Here is a 19,447-nt window from a genome sequence, read left to right as displayed (position 1 = left end):
GCGATGGTCATACCAAGTCAATGGTAACAGCCAGTGCACGTGTAGGTCACTTGGAGGCGGCAAGACCAACTCAATGGTAACAGACAACACATGTGTTTCACTTAGTGACGTGTTTCACTTAGCGACGGTCATACCAAGTCAATGGTAACAGCCAGTGCACGTGTAGGTCACTTGGAGGGGGCAAGACCAACTCAATGGTAACAGACAACACATGTGTTTCACTTAGTGACGTGTTTCACTTAGCGACGGTCATACCAAGTCAATGGTAACAGCCAGTGCACGTGTAGGTCACTTGGAGGCGGCAAGAACTACTCAATGGTAACAGACAACACATGTGTTTCACTTAGTGATGTGTTTCACTTAGCGACGGTCATACCAAGTCAATGGTAACAGCCAGTGCACGTGTAGGTCACTTGGAGGCGGCAAGAACAACTCAATGGTAACAGACAACACATGTGTTTCACTTAGTGACGTGTTTCACTTAGTGGCGGACAGGCCAATTCAATGGTAACAGCCAGTGCATGTGTAGGTCACTCGGAGAGGGCAAGAACAACTCAATGGTAACAGACAACACATGTGTTTCACTTAGTGACGTGTTTCACTTAGTGGCGGACAGGGCAAGTCAATGGTAACAGCCAGTGCACGTGTAGGTCACTTAGAGATGGCAAGAACAACTCAATGGTAACAGACAACACATGTGTTTCACTTAGTGATGTGTTTCACTTAGCGACGGTCATACCAAGTCAATGGTAACAGCCAGTGCACGTGTAGGTCACTTGGAGGCGGCAAGAACAACTCAATGGTAACAGACAACACATGTGTTTCACTTAGTGACGTGTTTCACTTAGCGGCGGACAGGCCAAGTCAATGGTAACAGCCAGTGCACGTGTAGGTCACTTGGAGGCGGCAAGAACAACTCAATGGTAACAGACAACACATGTGTTTCACTTAGTGACGTGTTTCACTTAGTGGCGGACAAGGCAAGTCAATGGTAACAGCCAGTACACGTGTAGGTCACTCAGAGATGGCAAGACCACCTCAATGGTAATTGCTTCAGATGTACCAGAATCAAAAGCGGGTCAGGGAGGCAACAGGAGACTTGAGTCTTTGCAGAGTCTGGCTTGCAATTTTGCTAGTTCCTCCCAGTCGCAGGTGCCTTCACTGATCTATTGGGTGTGGCCCAGGTAGAAGGGTGAGGCCAGTCCTATAAAAGGCTGCTGGCTGAGCAGAGCGCTTCAGTCTTTTGGAGCCAGCTCTGGGGAAAGAAGCACTGCTGGATCTCAGGAAACCGGATAAGTAGTCAATGGGGAATTTGGGGTGTCTTTCTTTCCCAGTTTTATTGAGGTTCAGGCTTTTTCCTTTTAAAGTGATGGGGATGGAAATTGAATATGTTTGGGAGCCAACTAAAAGCTGTAACAGGCGGCTAACCGTATTTCCCACTGCCTGTTGTAGCTTTTAGTTGGCTCCCAAACATACTCAATTTCCACTAAATATTGCAGTTTGGGTGGGAAATAGCAGGATGGACCTTTTGAAATGTCTTCCCACAGCCCAGGTCCGGAGTTTTGCAGTCTACTGCAAAGGGCCCTTTAGCTTGCCTGCCAGGTGGTGCTCGTGGGCCCCACTTTCCAGGTATTTAGAGACAAGGTAGGAACGCATCTCTTTTGCTGAGCTTTTGATTTCTGAACGATTCTCTTGCGTAATTTTAAGAGCAATTTGAATTGTATTATTTATAGATTACCTGTTAGTATTTTTTGAGGCACTTAGATGGTAGAAGAAACAAAAGCTGGATAGACATAAAGGAACTTAGAAACGTACAAATGTGAAATTAGAAATAACTCTAAACATAGGTTATACCTTAAACCTTAGTCTACTAAACAATAGGAATCAATGTAACCTAAACTTTTAAAATTGCTAAGGTTAATTGCTGCCCACAGTTATAACATAAAAAAACAGAAATGTAACCATCACTGTGCCTGCAGCACCAGTACTTTTGTTTTTTTAAATCATCGAGGTGCCTACCATGATAAAAAAAAATACCAATTGAAAATTGGAGCAATGTTATGCCATTGAAATTAGTTCAAATTAAGCTTTGGGAATAAGTTTCAGATTGAAGCTCGGTCAAAGAGATGTACGATTATCCTATTCTCAAATCCTCTGAGGGTTGGGCAAAGAGGAGAGATTTAGAAAGACCTCCAGGGGCCATTTTAGCAACAAAATCCAAAACAAAGTGATAGGACAAGGTAGTTGAGTTGCTTTGCGGCAAGCTAGTGGCTGGTGAAACGCAGAATTGTTCCAATATTTTGGGTCCTATTCAGTTCACACTCTTTTTTCTGAGCATAGATAGGGTCAACTTCAGTAGCTGTTTTGTATTAAGCAATTTAGTGATTTGCATTTAGCACTCTTTGGGGACAAGAAGCAGTCTTTAACCACCTGTTTCTCCCTCTTTCTAGAATTAGCCAGCTCGATGGATGGACGTAGAGCCCTTCTGCAAAGACCGTTCATCAGCCTGCCTTTTGGAGAAGAGAGATACCAAGAAGACCACGTTTGCCTTTGTGTGGCGGGACAGTGAGAGCTTGGAGTTTACAGGTAAGGAGCGGGTGATCTGAGTCACATTTCTTAATGGGCACTGTTTTTTACTTAAGCTTTTTTGTCCTTTTTTGCAGAGTAAACATATTCAGCTGGAGTCATCCTGCTCAGAAGACATTGCACCTGCATGTTTCCAGATGAAGGAAGGGGGGCCCCCCTACGTCATCGCAGATGGAGTTACTTGTACGCTGCTGCAGCTGCTGCTACGAAGGAACCCCGGGAAAGAGCTTTGACACATGCCCAGAATGATTGAGATGGAGGAGAACAGAGCAGAGAATGGGTGGGGTGATGGGTGGGGTGGCTTTTTTTGAATGGAAAGCTGGCACAGCTACCCTTAAGTGTAATGTTTTTTTTTTTCTTTCATTCCCTTCCTTGATTTTGGTGCCGCCATTGCTTTAACTTGCCGCCAGTGTACCTGCCGTATCTTTTTCTGATCTTCAGAGAGCCTGCGTGCCTCGCTTCTGGCACGACAACTCTCTGATGCTTTCATTCCCTTCCTTGACTTTGGTGCCGCCATTGCTTTAACTCACTGCCAGCGTACCTGCCGTATCTTATCTTTTTCTGATCTTCAGAGAGCCTGCGTGCCTCGCTTCTGGCACTACAACTCTCTGATGCTTTCATTCCCTTCCTTGACTTTGGTGCCGCCATTGCTTTAACTCGCCGCCAGCGTACCCGCCGTATCTTATCTTTTTCTGATCTTCAGAGAGCCTGCGTGCCTCGCTTCTGGCACTACAACTCTCTGATGCTTTCATTCCCTTCCTTGACTTTGGTGCCACCATTGCTTTAACTCGCCGCCAGTGTACCCGCCGTATCTTATCTTTTTCTGATCTTCAGAGAGCCTGCGTGCCTCGCTTCTGGCACTACAACTCTCTGATGCTTTCATTCCCTTCCTTGACTTTGGTGCCGCCATTGTTTTAACTCGCTGCCAGCGTACCCGCCGTATCTTATCTTTTTCTGATCTTCAGAGAGCCTGCGTGCCTCGCTTCTGGCACGACAACTCTCTGATGCTTTCATTCCCTTCCTTGACTTTGGTGCCGCCATTGCTTTAACTCGCTGCCAGCGTACCCGCCGTATCTTATCTTTTTCTGATCTTCAGAGAGCCTGCGTGCCTCGCTTCTGGCACTACAACTCTCTGATGCTTTCATTCCCTTCCTTGACTTTAGTGCCGCCATTGCTTTCACTTCCTGCCAGCTTACCTGCTGTATCTCATTTTTTTTCCGATGTTCTCATTGCCTGTGTGGTTCCATTCTGGCACTGCCACCACTTGGCATTGACTCTCTGATCTTGGCACTCTTTATCTCTTAAGTGTAGTCTGCCTTTTTCCCCCCTTCCTTTGTTGCCACCATTGTTTTCCTTTGCTGCCAGAGTACCCGCTGTATCTTCTCTAACTGATGTTCATTGCAGGCGAGGCGAGGCGAGGCGAGGCGAGGCGAGGCGAGGCGAGGCGAGGCGAGGCGAGGCGAGGCGAGGCGAGGCGAGGCGAGGCGAGGCGAGGCGAGGCGAGGCGAGGCGAGGCGAGGCGAGGCGAGGCGAGGCGAGGCGAGGCGAGGCGAGGCGAGGCGAGGCGAGGCGAGGCGAGGCGAGGCGAGGCGAGGCAAGGCAAGGCAGCAAAATGGCTGTCTGAGGAAGCTTTGCAAATAGCTGAGGAAAGGAGGGAAGCGAAAGGCAAGGGAGAAAAAGAAAGATATGCCCAATTAAATGCACAATTCCAGAGAATAGCTAGAAGAGATAAGAATGCCTTCTTAAATGAACAGTGCAAAGAAATGGAAGAAAAAAATAGAATAGGGAGGACCAGAGATCTTTTCAAGAATGCAAAAATGGGCATGATAAAGGACCAAAATGGCAGGGACCTAACAGAGGCAGAAGAGATTAAGAAGAGGTGGCAAAATTACACAGATGAACTATACAAGAATGAGCTTAACGTCCCTGATAATCACAATGAGGTGGTCACTGACCTCGAGCCAAACATCCTAGAATGTGAAGTGAAGTGGGCCTTAGAAAAGCTGATCAACAACATAGCTAGTGGAGGTGACAGTATTCCAGCTGAGCTATTCAAAATCTTAAAAGACGATGCAGTAAAAGTGCTACACTCAATTTGCCAGCAAATTTGGAAAACTCAACAGTGGCCACAGGGTTGGAAAAGATCAGTTTACATTCCAATTCCAAAGAAAGGCAGTGCCAAATAATGTTCAAACTATCACACCATTGCACTCATTTCTCATGCTGGTAAAGTTATGCTTAAAATCCTACAAGCTAGACTTCAGCAGTATGTGGATCGAGAACTACCAGAAGTACAGGCAGGATTTCGAAGAGGCAGAGGAACTAGAGATCAACATATGCTGGATCATGGAGAAAGCTAGAGAGTTCCAGAAAAACATCTACTTCTGCTTCATTGACTATGCTAAAGCCTTTGATTGTGTGGATCATAACAAACTCTGGCAAGTCCTTAAAGAGATGGGCGTACCAGACCATCTTATTTGTCTCTTGAGAAACCTATATGTGGGCCAAGAAGCAACAGTGAGAACTGGACACGGAACCACTGATTGGTTCAAAATTGGGAAAGGGGTCCGGCAAGGCTGTATACTATCGCCTTGCCTATTTAACTTATATGCAGAGCACATCATGAGAAAGGCAGGGCTAGATGAATCAAAAGTTGGAATTAAGATTGCCGGAAGAAATATCAACAACCTAAGATATGCAGATGATACCACTCTAATGGCAGAAAGTGAAGAGGAACTAAAGAGCCTCTTGTTGCGAGTGAAGAAGGAGAGTGCAAAACCTGGGTTGAAACTAAACATTAAGAAAACCAAGATCATGGCATCCGGCCCTCTCAATTCCTGGCAAATAGATGGGGAAGAAATGGAGGTAGTGACAGATTTTATTTTCCTGGGCTCCAAGATCACTGCAGATGGGGACTGTAGCCAAGAAATTAAAAGACGCTTGCTCCTCAGGAGGAAAGCCATGGCAAATCTAGACAGCACACTAAAAAGCAGAGACATCACCCTGTCAAGAAAAATGTGTATAGTCAAGGCTATGGTCTTCCCAGTTGCAATGTATGGCAGTGAAAGTTGGTCCATAAAAAAGGCTGAGCGTCAAAGAATTGAGGCCTTTGAACTCTGGTGCTGGAGAAGACTCCTGCGAGTCCCTTGGACTGCAAGGCGATCAAACCGGTCAGTCCTAGAGGAGATCAACCCTGACTGCTCTTTAGAAGGCCAGATCCTGAAGCTAAAACTTAAATACTTTGGCCACCTAATGAGAAGAAAGGACTCACTGGAGAAGAGCCTAATGCTGGGAATGATTGAGGGCAATAGAAGAAGGGGACGACAGAGAATGAGGTGGCTGGATGGAGTCACTGAAGCAGTAGGCGTGAGCTTAAATGGACTCCAGAAGATGGTAGAGGACAGGAAGGCCTGGAGGAACGTTGTCCATAGGGTCGCAATGGGTCGGACACGACTTCGCAGCTAACAACAACAAGCTAAAATAGTAATCTAAAACAATTTTAAAAACCTCATTGTTCTTCTATTGTTCTTCTATATTCTTTGTTTTGTTTTCTATCATAGTGTTTTGGACACATTTAATCAGTTCAACTTAGTCCTGTTTCTAGTCCTCCTGGTTGCATCACAAACTCAATTAGAATTGGTACTATTTATAGTTAACTTCTCCAAAAAGATGCAGGCAACATTTCAGAAAATAGATCTGTAATCAACTTTGGGGAGACTTCACTTTTTACATGTTAGGATTGAACCTAGTTTTTCTCAGCCACGGTAGTTGGAAAGGCAAAGAGAGGGTTATCTATTTATAAGATTTTTAATCCCACTTTTATTACTTTAATAGTAACTTAAGGGGCAAGCATATCTAGTACTCCTTCCTCCTCCTATTTTCTTCGCAACAACAACCCAGTGAGATGAGCTGAGCTGAGAGACAGTGACTGGCCCAAAGTCACCCAGCCAGATTTCATGCCTAAGGAGGACCTAGAGCTCATGGTCTTCTGGTTTGTAGGCCAGCACTTAACTATCACCCCAATTGATTCTTAGTTTGAAGGAGGCTTCTGCTTCCCTTACGGGGAAAAAAAATCTGTTTAGGAATTCTTAAATCTTGATGACATAAAATTCCAGCTATTCAATGAGAAAAAAGATCACTTTGGGAACCCAGGCAGTATGTAATGTGTAAACCAGGTCGTCTCTCTCTGATCTGTGACCGCGATTTCCGTAATTTCTAACTAGTTTCCACATATTTATTTATGAATATGAGGCAAGAACAATGTGAAGCTGGAATGCAGGAAAGTCTCTATGATCGTCTTATTTCCCAAACTGCTTTGGCACCCAAACGAGCTCCATGAACTTTCTTAGAGGATAAAAGCCCTGAGTGTCTACCTATCCTGAATGGGGATAAAGGTAAGCAGGGGAAGAGGAGCATCCATCTTGTGAGAGGGAGGAAGGTGAAGTGTGGTAGGTTTGCCAGTGCACAGCTGCAAATTTCAGATGGCTACTGGATGGGAGCAAAAAGCTACACTTTGCTGTGGTGTTTTGCTGCCTTCCAGTGCTAGCGAATGTTTTTAGTCTAGATCTGGTAGTCCTACAAGATGGGAATACAGGGAGGATTTTGGTAAATCTCACTTTATATTTGTTTATGTCCCACATGGTATAGTAAAGAACCCATTTAGAATTTTCAAAATTCTAAATGTACCTATCAGCCCAAAATTAGGATACCTGATTCATAGTAACACCAATGCAAAAGTATCCTTCTTCTCGATTTAGGCTTCTAAGAAAACAGCATGGCTTTGCAGATGGTAGTGTCAGTAAGGATCCCAAACTGAGCATTTGCTCGGAGAAATTCTAATCTGGTACGTCCTACTTCTTTGCATCTAGCATGGGATTTGTGTTACCAACCACTTGTTGATCCAGTGCAGTTGAAAAGTAAATTACTAACTCATGACTAGAAGTGGCTTCTGTGGTATGAGCGTAAACCGTGGCAATATGGCAGTAGTAGTATTCTAATGCAAACCTTACTCCCTTTGGTATGTTATCATGTACATGTACACCCAGAAGGACTAGGGCTTACATTGCAATGTTCCATCTGCCAGTTTACAGGTAATCCTCAAGGTATGAATATCAATAGCACTTAGACTTATATACCTTTCATAGTGCTATACAGCACTCTCTGAGCAGTTTACAGAGTTGGCATATTGTCCCCAACAATCTGCGTCCTCATTTTACTGACCTCAGAAGGATGGAAGGCTGAGTCAACCTTGAACTGCTCAGGATTGAGCGCCTGGCAGTGGGCAGAGATAGTGCATTCTAATGACTGTGCCACCACAGCTCCTGAATGGCATTTATTTATTTATTTATTTTATTTTATTGGATTTGTATACCGTCCTATTCCCGTAGGACTCAGGGCGGTTTACAGGGCAGTTAAAACCATGAATACAAAAAATTAAAAACAATTAAAACAATTAAATTAAATTCAAGCCCCAAGAGTAAATCTAAAACCCAGTTAAATTAACAACCCCACAGTCTGGACCAAACAGATCGAAGAGCCAAGTTTTCAGGTCCCAGCGAAATGAGCGAAGGTCGGGGGCAGTCCTAAGTTCTGTGGATAGTTGGTTCCATAGGGCAGGCGCACTCACAGAGAACGCCCTTCCCCTGGGAATAACCCGCCGGCATTCATTAACCGGCGGTACCCTGAGAAGGCCCTCCCTGTGGGGGCGTACAGGACGATGGGAAGATGATGCCGGCAGCAGGTGTTCCCTTAGATAGTCCGGACCCAAGCCATTTAGGGCTTTATAGGTCATTACCAGCACCTTGAATCTCACCCGGAGGGCAACCGGAAGCCAATGTAGCTCAAGGAGAAGAGGTGTTACACGGGAGTATCGGGAAGCTCCCATCAAAACTCGCGCGGCTGAATTCTCCACCAGTTGAAGCCTTCGCGTGGTCCTGAAAGGCAGCCTCATGTAGAGGGCATTGCAGTAGTCTAACCGGGAGGTCACGACCGCATGAGTGACTGTACATAGAGCATCTCGGTCCAGATAGGGACGCAACTGGTGCACCCGGTGAATCTGGGCAAAAGCCCTGGTCACGGCTCCTATATGATCTTCCAAACTGAGCCGTGAATCCAGGAGGACGCCCAAGTTGCGAGCCCTATCAACGGGGGGTAATACCTCATCCCCTATTGTTAATGATGGAGAAGGCTGGTCAGCCCGAGATGCCGGTATGAACAGCCACTCAGTCTTGTCAGGATTGAGATGAAGCCTGTTTCTCCCCATCCAAACCCGGACTGCCTCCAGGCAACGGGACATCATGGTGAGGGCATCACTGGGCTGGATCGGGGTGGAAAGAAAAAGTTGGGTATCATCAGCGTACTGGTGATACCCCACCCCGAAACCACCCAGCGGCTTCATGTAGATGTTGAACAGGAGGGGAGAGAGGACCGACCCCTGAGGGACTCCACAAACGAGAGATCTCAGGGTGGACCTCTGTCCTTCCGTCAACACTGACTGCGAGCGGCCCAGGAGGTAGGAGGAGAACCACTGTAAAACAGTGCCTCCCACTCCCAGCCCTGTTCGAAGTTATAAATGCATCCCTAAAGCGTGCATGTGATAAGAGTTCAAAATTGCAACCAACATGAAGTCTCTGCAACCATGTGATCTGGATTCCATCACTCCTAGAGCAGTGGCCATTTTTAGTCCCATGACTGTCCTTTGTCACCTGCCATTATGACAGGCAACTTCTGATGCCCATATGTTTGCTGCATTTTTTTTGCCCCTGGTCTCATGGGCAATCAAGATCCAGGAACTTTGCATCAGGTTTTTCTCTTTTTTTTTCTTCCTCATCGCTGCTGGATGGAGGACTAAAGGAGTGAATCACTCATTGCTGCCCTGTTGCTTCTTTTGTTGCTGTTCACTTGAAGACGGCAGTACTGTTTTGATTTGTAAGTACTTTAAAATTTTCTTTTCCATTGTAATACTGTGCTTGTTTATAAATACTTTACAAACTGCTAGGGGGGGGAGGAAGGCAGTTTGATACGAAAAATCAGTGACAGTAGCCTAGTGAATAATTTAGCAATTTCTGATCCTGCAAAGAAGAGGGGATAGTACCTCAATAGCTAAATGGAACAATCTCTTTTTTAATTTAAAAGCCAAAAAGAATTTCAGGTTGTGGGACAACTGTACTGTTTATTTCTCCTCTGTTTCAGGTTGTGGGACAACTGTACTCCTCTTATTTCTCCTCTATTTCTATTTCTGTTCCTGAAATTGATACGGTTGAGAGATAGACCTGAGTGAAGGTAAGAAACAAATCAAATATAGCTTGTGTCTGTCATTTTCTCTCCATGTGAATTATTCAAGGTTTACCTAGCAGCAAAGAGGGAAAAGAAAAAGAACTAAAACATACTGTATCAAGGAAGCCCTCAGAACTTGTGGCTATCCCACATGGGCCTTCATCAAATCCAGGAAAAGATCCAGTAGGATTATTTCCATAACAGATAAAAAAGAGAACAAACAGAGCAACATTCCATTCCATATGTTGCAGGAATATGATGATGATAACTTTATTGTCACTTTGAATGTACACCAATCGGCATACATCAAAATGAAATTTCGTTGCATACAGCTCTCAAAGGGTCACCACCTCCGATATATACTTCTTGTTTGTGGCCCGCTCAAATTTCACATTGTCCATTTTAGTCTCTAGGGAGTGAACGATGGCACACAGGACAGATGGAAATGGGGCTCCATGTGGATTAGCCCTCAAATTCGCTTGTATTCTGACAACCTCGCCTTCTTTCCTTTTTCTGATCCTGACTCTTCCACCTTTTCCTTAAAGAGGCCTTGCTTCTTTTCGCCCGTGGAGCACGCTGCTGCCGCCGCCACCAACTCCTCCAAAAGCCTCTCTCTCTTCCTCTGGGCCTGCTGACAGCCTCATCCAGTTCCTTCGCTCCATAAGCTCCAGGTCTTCTCCTCCTCTGCCTCCTCTGGAAACAGCCCTGATTTGCAATACAATCCATCACTGGGCCAGCAGTCAGATCTTGCTGCTGGTAGAACAAATTCAAACAGTGCCAACGACTTTTAACGGTCTCACCAACAGTTCCAAAACAACTAGAAACTTGCCATGCCAGCAAAAATTGTCGGTTGTATGTCGTATGTTACCTTAGTTCCACCATGTTGCTGAAAAGCTCAGATCTATCTACTGCATTTCCCCGAAAGTAAGAGCAGATCTTTTTTTTTTGCCTCCAAAAGAGGCACCAGGTCTTATTTTCAGGGGATGTCTTACCTTTGGCACTGACAGCCCCACTCAGCTGGTCTACTTCTTCTGCAGCTGAAGAAGCAGCTTCATTCTGTAGCTACATTCCGCTCTGCATTTTGCAGTCAGGCCTTTCCGAAAGGCTTCTGCAGCTGAGCACCGAGCTATGAATTGAATCCATAGCTTGGTTCTCGGCTGCAGAGGTCTTGCAAAACCGAGCTATGGATTGAATTCATAGCTCGGTGCTCAGCTGCAGAGGCCTTCTGGAAAGGCCTTTGATTGAGAAATGCAGGCCTGGCTGCAGAAGATGCCACAGAAGAAGTGGGCCAGCGAGGAGAGGCCTGGCTGCAAAGTAAGTGGGTGCAGAGCGCATGCCTCACCCCAAAACTAGGACTTATTTTTGGGTAGGGCTTATATTGGGCCCACCCTCAAAAATCAAGCTAGGCTTACTTTCGGAGTAGGCTTTACTTTCGGGAAACTATCTATCTATCTATCTATCTATCTATCTATCTATCTATCTATCTATCATCTCTCTATCTATCTATCCATCCATCCAGCCATCCAGCCATCCAGCCATCCAGCCATCCATCCAACTCTAACTATACATATTTATAACAGACATAAAACTTGGTTATTAAAGAAATTAAACCTTACCATTCAATTCATCAATCTTTCCTTTATGTCAGTAAAGAGCTAACCCAATTTATTCACCGTTCTTGAATGGTTATGTAGTGAAGGTAGAGACACAGGGACTACTGCCCTTGTGAGCCACTAAGTGGTGCTGTTTAGTAGAAATCCAAAAATGGGGATGCTGGAAACAGGATACCCCAATCTTGCTAAATGTCTATGGAGTTTCTCAGTCATCTAGGTCACGGTTGTCCTAAAGGTACTTTTTCAAGAGGCAATTGGACTTCCTTGTTTTTCTTTGAAGACGTTTCGCTTCTCATCCAAGAAGCTGAAGCTGAAGAAGCCTCTTGGATGAGAAGTGAAACGTCTTTAAAGAAAAACAAGAAAGTCCAGTTGCCTCTTGAAAAAGCACCTTTGGGAAAATTTTGCTAAAGTACAGGCAACCTCAGGACACTTTTCCAACATGGTTGTATGCATTGCAGCAACTGTATTTGTGCAAGGCTACCTGATTCGGGCTCCAAATATCAGGATTATCTCTAAATAGCGGCACAAACACAGAAAATCTTAAAATGTTAACTACCACCTAGTGGCCATCCAGATATTTGCATCCCAGATATGGTAGTCCCAATCACAGCCCCTTGAGGATGGAATATTTTCCTATGCCCTTCTTGTTTCCTTCAGACACTGCCACCTCCATTGTAAACAGAGTCTCTTTAGAGAGACTTTCAAACATCAAATAAAAACATTTGTTTTATGGCCTCAGTTCATCAAGGTTTTTTTTCCACTATGCAAATGAGATACACTATTTTGTTTGTTGTATTCAACTGGTTCCTTTGACTGGCGCTCCACAGGTCTTTTTTTTCTTCCTTATCTTGAAAAACAGCTGCATTTGGCTTTGGCTGAGCACAGCAGCCATCTGAGCTGCTTATTCCCCTGAGCTAAAGCTTATTTTGTACCCAAGAGGTAAAAGAGATGAGGACCAGCTAAGAAGATGGAAAATTTAGGGAAAAAAAGAAATGGAAATGGTAAAACAGCCTTTTAGCTGGTACTCCAATCAGCCATAATGTAAAATAAATCAGTTTATGTTTGGAAATGAACATTAGATAAGTTTGCCTCAGTACAGGAATATATTTTGCTTTCTATAATCAATGAATTTTATTAAAAAATTGATATTCAAGTTCAAGTTTATTTCATCTCGGGTCAACATGCTTAGGAATAAGCAAACAAAATTCACAGACACATACAGTGTGTGTGTGTGTGTGTGTGTGTGTGTGTGTGTGTGTGTAAATTTTAGATTACACAAATATGAGCTGTCACTGTTGTGACTACTGCGTGGTATTGGCTGACTGAAGAGATCTGAGTGTTTACTGGCTGGCTGCCCTTTCTGACGCCTACATGGAGCTCCCAGCAGATATTTTCTCTTTGTACCCAGAGAAGGAAATATCTGCCGATACATAGGATTGAATTCACAGCTTCCTGATTGTGTGGTGAGAGCTCCACCTCTAGGCCACCATGCCACTCATTTATATGTTATATACTGTATACACACACACACACACACACACACACACACACACACACACATTTATTCACAGAAGTGTATGTATATATGTGTATGTTTGTGTATGTGTATGTATGTATGTGTCTATGTATATATATCCTCCCCACACCTAAAAAAAATAATCAGAAGCATGGGCATCCATTCCTAAATTTGATGATGCCAAAATGGCAAAATATGTACTGTTACATCATAATGCAAACTCTGCCCTTTTGTATTTGTGCATGTACAGTACATAGTGCAGAGTTTGCATCGTGATATTTCCTCAATCCCCCAAAGATGCCTATGGCAGTATTGGTAGGGATGATACTTTTAACATCAGAAACTGAAACTACGTAAACAATATTTCAAGTGTCAAAATACAGATTCTGAGTCTTGGTTCCTCCTGGTTTTTCCCTTAAAACTTTTTTTACTGTAGGTTTGGAATATCTAACTTTGCTTTAGTACAATGCGGAAATTGATTTCTTCACTTTCCAGTGTTAACTTTTTTGTGCCTATTTCTCCTAATCAGGAAAAATGAAGAAATACTACATTCCTTGAGATTCAACAACTTGAAAAACAAGTATTACATATATTGTAAAGCAGGGGTGTCAAACTCAATTTCATTGAGGGCCGCATCAGCATTGTGGTTGCCCTCAAGGGGCCGGGTGGGTATGGCCAGGGTGGGTGTGGCCTACTGGGTGGGCGTGGCTAGAGTGCGTATGGCCTACTGGGTGGGCATGACCAGCTCTACATCATTCGCATCAAGGGTGCCTATGGGGGCCTGGGCAGGAGTGGGACAGATCTGAGGGTCTCTGGCAGAAGGAGGGTCTCTGGGCCAGGGCCAAGGCAGTGGGGGCCGTTCCCTCGCTGTTTCCAGGATGGCTTCGAGGGCCACATGAAACCACTTCACGGGCCGTATCCGGCCCCCGGGCCTTGTGTTTGACATGTCTGTTGTAAAGTATCTCACTCTGTGGATGTACTTGACTATGCTGCCAGGTGGACTGGTGGGAGCTACAGTCAAGTTTTGGCTGGAGGGTTAATGAATTTGAGCATCAGGGAACATACTGCTCTGAAAATGATTTCCAAAATGCATTCAAGGTAGAGCATACTTCACACAGCAGTCTGCTCATTACGTAGGGGTATAATTATAATTGCTTCCCCTAGCAGTACAAGTAGTTCTCAACTTACAATTGAGCCCAAAATTTCTGTTGTTAAATGAAACATTTTTTAAATGAGTGACACAGTTACTAACCATGAATCTGGTTTCCTCATTGACTTTACTTGCCAGAAGTTACAAAAGGTGATCACCTGATCCCAGGATGCTGTGACTGTCATAAATATGAGCCAGTTGCCAAGTGTCTGAATTTTGATTAAGTGACCAGGGGGAATACTGCAACAATCCTAAGTGTGAATAATAATCCTAAATTTCTTTTTTTCAGGGCTGTTGTAACTTTGAACGGTCACTAAATGAACTGTTGTAAGGATTACCTGTATTTATTCTTTATTTTATATATTGTTCCAATTCCCAGGCCCCTGGTGGTCTAAAGCAAAAACAGAAAAAGGAATACTGTAGCCCAAAGAACATACAATATCCATTAATGTAAGAAATTGAACAATTAGAACAATTAACCAGTGGAACAACCTGCCTCCAGAAGTGGTGAATGCTCCAACACTGGAGGTTTTTAAGAAGAGACTGGCCAGCCATTTACCTGAAATAGTATAGGGTTTCCTGCCTGAGCAGGGGGTTGGACTAGATGACCTCCAAGGTCCCTTCCAACTACTTCTTCTTCTTCTTCTTCTTCTTCTTCTTCTTCTTCTTCTTCTTCTTCTTCTTTTTCTTCTTCTTCTGGCTGGGCACGGGTAGGGGCCTTCGACGGAAACCTAATAGGAGGCCCCTGGTTAGTTTTCTTTCTAAATTTTTTAGGGGGCTAGGGAGGGGGGAGGGTACTCTTTTTGGTTGTTTGGACAAGGGGGGCAGTCCAACAACCTCTGTTCAGGCCAGTGCCAAGGTAGATCGCGGGGGGGAGGAGCGGGGGTCGGTTGCCTCCGGGGCTCCAGGGCTGGTCGTGGGAATACCTATTCCCACGACGTTAGGGAATGGCAGCAGGTGCAGGATCAGAGGGCCATATCGTTCTCAGGGAAGGCCTCTCCACTGCTTACAAGCGGTGGGGCACTCCGACCCTCTGGCTCCGCCCCGAGGTTCCGGGAGTGAGGATGTGCAGCCTCCTGAGCTCCGGCTGGTGTACTTGAATGCCAGGTCTGTCGCTAATAAAGCTCCTCTCGTCCGTGACTTGGTCGAGGGTGAGCAGGCGGACCTGGCTTGCATCACGGAGACTTGGTTGGGCCCAGAGGGAGGGATTCCTCTGGTTGACCTTTGCCCACCAGGTTTCCGGGTGCTACACCGGCCTCGGGCTCAGGGTAGGGGTGGGGGTGTGGCTGTTGTCATGAGGGAGACCTTGTGTCCGCGGGAGGCCACCGTTCCCCAGATAGTTGGGTGTGAGTCTCTCTTTTTGAGATGCGGCCCTGGTGCGCAGTTGGGCTTGCTGCTGGTGTACCTTTCGCCTAGTCACATAGCAGCAGCCCTGCCTGAGCTTCTCGATGTCCTCTCTGGGTTGGTGATTGAGTTCCCGAAACTTATAGTTTTGGGGGACTTCAATCTACCATCGCTGGGAGGATCATCTGAGTTGGCTCGGGAGTTCATGGCTTCCATGACGGCCATGGACCTGACGCAAGTAATTTCGGGTCCGACTCATGAGGGAGGCCACACCCTTGACTTAGTTTTCTTATCTGGACGGTGGTTAGATGATCTTGGTGGGGGCTCTCCAATTACTATGCCCCTGTCATGGACCGATCATCATCTCCTGCGGCTGGTCTTCCACTTTGCCACCCCCCGCCGTGGGTGTGTGGAACCAATTAAATGGTACCGCCCCAGATGCTTAATGGATCCCCAGAGGTTCCAGGCGGCGCTGGGGTCCCCACCTGCCTCCCTTGCTCACAGCTTGGCAGACGCCTTAGTGGAAGCCTGGGAAAGGGCAGCCACTGAGGCTCTTGACCGAGTTGTACCCCTGCAGCCCCTGACCCAGTGCAGATCCCGCCGAGCTCCATGGTTCTCCGCGGAGCTCCGGGAGATGAAGCGTCGGAGACGGGGCCTAGAGAGCGGTTGGAGATCCAGCCGATCCGAATCCGACCGATTGCGACTAAGAACCTATAGTAGGTCTTATCTCGCTGCGATAAGGGAGGCGAGGTCTAACCACTTCGCCACCCTTATCGCATCTGCAGATAATCGCCCGGCCACCCTGTTTAGGGTGACTCGCTCCCTCCTGAATCAAGAGGTGAGAGAGGAACCCTTGCAGGGTCGTGCCGAGGAGTTTAACCTGCATCTGTCGGACAAAATCGCTCGGATTCGGACCGGTCTGGACTCTGACTGGGCAGAGTCTGTCGAGCAGGACGCAGGCAGTCTTGTCGATATCACCTGGGAGGAGTTTGATTCTGTGACTCCGGAGGAAGTGGACAGGATCATGGGGAGGCTGAGCACCACCACATGCTTATTGGACCCGTGCCCTTCCTGGCTGGTCTATGCAGCCCGGGAGAGGACACGCAGCTGGTTCCAGGCAGTTATATCGGCTTCTCTGAGTGAGGGTAGCTTCCCCGCCGTCTTGAAAGAGGCGGTGGTGAGGCCTCTCCTCAAGAAGCCTGCCTTGGACCCAGCTGTATTGAACAACTTTCGTCCTGTCTCCAACCTTTGCTTTCTTGCGAAGGTTGTTGAGAGTGTGGTGGCACATCAGCTCCCTCTGGTCCTGGATGAAGCGGATTATCTAGACCCGTACCAATCGGGTTTCAGGCCCGGGCACAGCACGGAGACGGCATTGGTCGCGCTGGTGAATGATCTCTGGAGGGCTCGGGACAGGGGGCATTCCTCTGTTCTGGTCCTATTAGACCTCTCAGCGGCTTTCGATACCATCGACCATGGTATCTTGCTGCAGCGTCTCAGGGGATTGGGAGTGGGAGGCACAGTCTTACAGTGGTTCTCCTCCTATCTCCAGGGACGTTCGCAGTCGGTGTTGGCAGGAGGGCAGAGGTCGACCGCGAGGTCTCTCGTTTGTGGAGTTCCTCAGGGGTCGGTCCTCTCGCCTCTCCTGTTCAACATCTATATGAAACCGCTGGGTGAGATCATTCGTGGTTTTGGAGTTGGGTATCATCAGTATGCTGATGATACCCAGCTTTTCCTTTCGACCCCAAACCACCCCAGTGATGCCCTCAACGTGATGTCCCGTTGCCTGGAGGCGGTTCGGGTCTGGATGGGGAGGAACAGACTTCAACTCAACCCCGACAAGACCGAGTGGCTTTGCATACCTTCATCCCGGGTTTATTCGGACATTCCACCTCTTGCTATGGGGGGTGAACTATTACCCCCCGTAGATAGGGCTCGCAACTTGGGAGTCCTCCTAGATTCACGGCTCACCCTGGAAGACCACATAGGAGCTGTGACTAGGGGGGCGTTCGCCCAGGTTCGCCTGGTGCGCCAGTTGCGGCCCTATCTAAGCCGGGATGATCTATGCACGGTCACTCATGTGCTCGTGACCTCTCGACTAGACTACTGCAACACTCTCTACATGGGGCTGCCCTTGAGGACCACCCGGAAGCTCCAACTGGTACAGAATGCAGCCGCGAGAGTTGTGTTGGGAGTCTCCCGATACTCCCACGTTACACCTTTGCTCCGTGAGCTGCATTGGTTGCCAGTTGCCTTCCGGGTGAGATTCAAGGTACTAGTAATGGTGTTCAAAGCCCTACATGGCAGGGGTCCGGAGTACCTGAGGGAACACCTGCTGCCGGCATCGACTTCCCTCCGCCCTGTGCGTTCCCACAGAGAGGGCCTCCTCAGGGTGCCACCGGTCAGAGAATGCCGACTGGTGGCCCCCAGGGGGAGATCCTTCTCTGTGGGCGCCCCGGAGCTATGGAATCAGCTACCGGTTGAGCTCCGGACGGTGCCCGACCTTCGCTCCTTTCGCCGCGAGCTAAAAACATACTTTTTTGAACAAGCTGGCCTGGCCTGATGAGGGGATTGGGGGGGGTCTGTTATTGTTATTTTATTGGGTTTTTAAGATGTATTTTAATATATGGGCATCTATTTAATCTTGTTTTAACTTTTGTAATTTTGTATTTTTATTCTTGCCCTGTTCACCGCCCTGAGTCCTTCGGGAGAAGGGCGGTATAGAAATATTATTAAATTAAATTAAATTAAAATTCTTCTTCTTCTTCTTCTTCTTCTTCTTCTTCTTCTTCTTCTTCTTCTTCTTCTTATTATTATTATTATTATTATCCCAACAATCATATGACAGGCTAAGGCCTTAAGGAGTTTTCCAGGTCTTTTTAACCTATTTAAACTTTTTAAACTAATCAAGCCCAGAATATTATCGAAGGAGTTCTCATGTCCCATCCCTATGGGCCAGGAACCTCAATAGGCTTTTTTGATGACCAGACTGGTTGAAAATAATGTTTTGTAAGTTTACCCTTATATATCCCAGCACCATATTGAAAATTGTTAAACATAGCTGGATCAAAAGAGCTCTCTTCAGGAAAGGATGAACATCTCTCAAAGAAACACTAACCATCTTCTGATCTAGCCATCCAGGCCCCATTCTGGCACACAAAGGAGCCAGCAAGACAGGGATGAAGCCTACCTGTGGCAGACCTTATACCAAAGGCCCCACAATACACAGTGGGCCCTGACCCTGATGGTCTTTTGAAAGATAGTTAAGACCTTTCAAAGGTCTTTGAAGGGGAAAACACTGCTGGTTGTTTTGATCAATTTGGTTAGTTCACGATTATGCACATTTGGGTTACTTTAATGAGATATGGCTTTGTTTTGTTTCCCCCCCCCACCGTTGTTTACCTTGTTGCATAACACCCAGAGTCACCTTATTTAAATTGGGTGGCCATATGAAAGCTTGGGATAAAAGTGTATTAAACCCTTTTTTGCCTCCTCAGATTCCACAAGTTCAAAAGCCTCCAGATCATAATGCAAGATGCTGTCCCACTTACCTCACTTGAACATGCCAAGGCAAAGGAAATACAAATTATTTTACCTACAAGAAACCGTGTATTAATTTTTTCTGAACCATTGTGATTTGGCTGCTTCATTAGTGATCTGGTACTTTCTACCCTTTTATTCATGGAAAAACTGGACCAGCAGTGTCGGGGGGGGGGGAAGGGGGGATGGAATATTCTGATATTTCTGGAATGTCCTGTCCTTGGAACAGTGAGTACTGCATATTTCTAGTAATGGTAAGGCACTTATGGTAAGTATTAAAGGCAACCATGTTAACAAGAAACTAGTTCCTCAGAAGTCATTGTGCAAAAGTCTATTTGGACCTCAATATATCTCCATCTAGACCAGATATAAAGTATTGGGACAGATCAAAAGATAGCAGATGATGTTTCTACTAGAAACTTGATA

The 19,447-nt window shown here is 46.1% G+C and overlaps 2 long non-coding RNA genes across 4 annotated transcripts; one reads left to right on the top strand and one right to left on the bottom strand.

The window, feature by feature from the left end:
- The first annotated feature begins 5,990 nt into the window (after positions 1 to 5,990).
- On the top strand, positions 5,991 to 19,086 carry LOC308663827. Of its 3 annotated transcripts, XR_014025501.1 has the most exons (5): positions 5,991 to 6,980; positions 7,344 to 7,429; positions 9,431 to 9,513; positions 9,778 to 9,867; positions 18,979 to 19,086. It is a non-coding gene; the product is annotated as an uncharacterized lncRNA (long non-coding RNA). The 3 variants fall into 3 exon arrangements; XR_014025500.1 differs by lacking the exon at positions 7,344 to 7,429; XR_014025502.1 differs by lacking the exon at positions 7,344 to 7,429 and having other exon boundaries at positions 18,393 to 19,080.
- Positions 10,073 to 14,946, bottom strand: LOC308663835. Its single transcript, XR_014025506.1, has 3 exons — positions 14,700 to 14,946; positions 14,479 to 14,531; positions 10,073 to 10,614 (listed from the first exon to the last, which is right to left on the bottom strand). It is a non-coding gene; the product is annotated as an uncharacterized lncRNA (long non-coding RNA).
- Positions 19,087 to 19,447: the final 361 nt, after the last annotated feature.

This window comes from Vipera berus (genome assembly GCF_964194415.1).
Source record: "Vipera berus genome assembly, chromosome: 1".
Lineage (NCBI taxonomy): Eukaryota > Metazoa > Chordata > Lepidosauria > Squamata > Viperidae > Vipera > Vipera berus.
The sequence above is the reverse complement of the archived record's forward strand: the minus strand, read 5'-3'. Positions and strand labels throughout refer to the sequence as shown.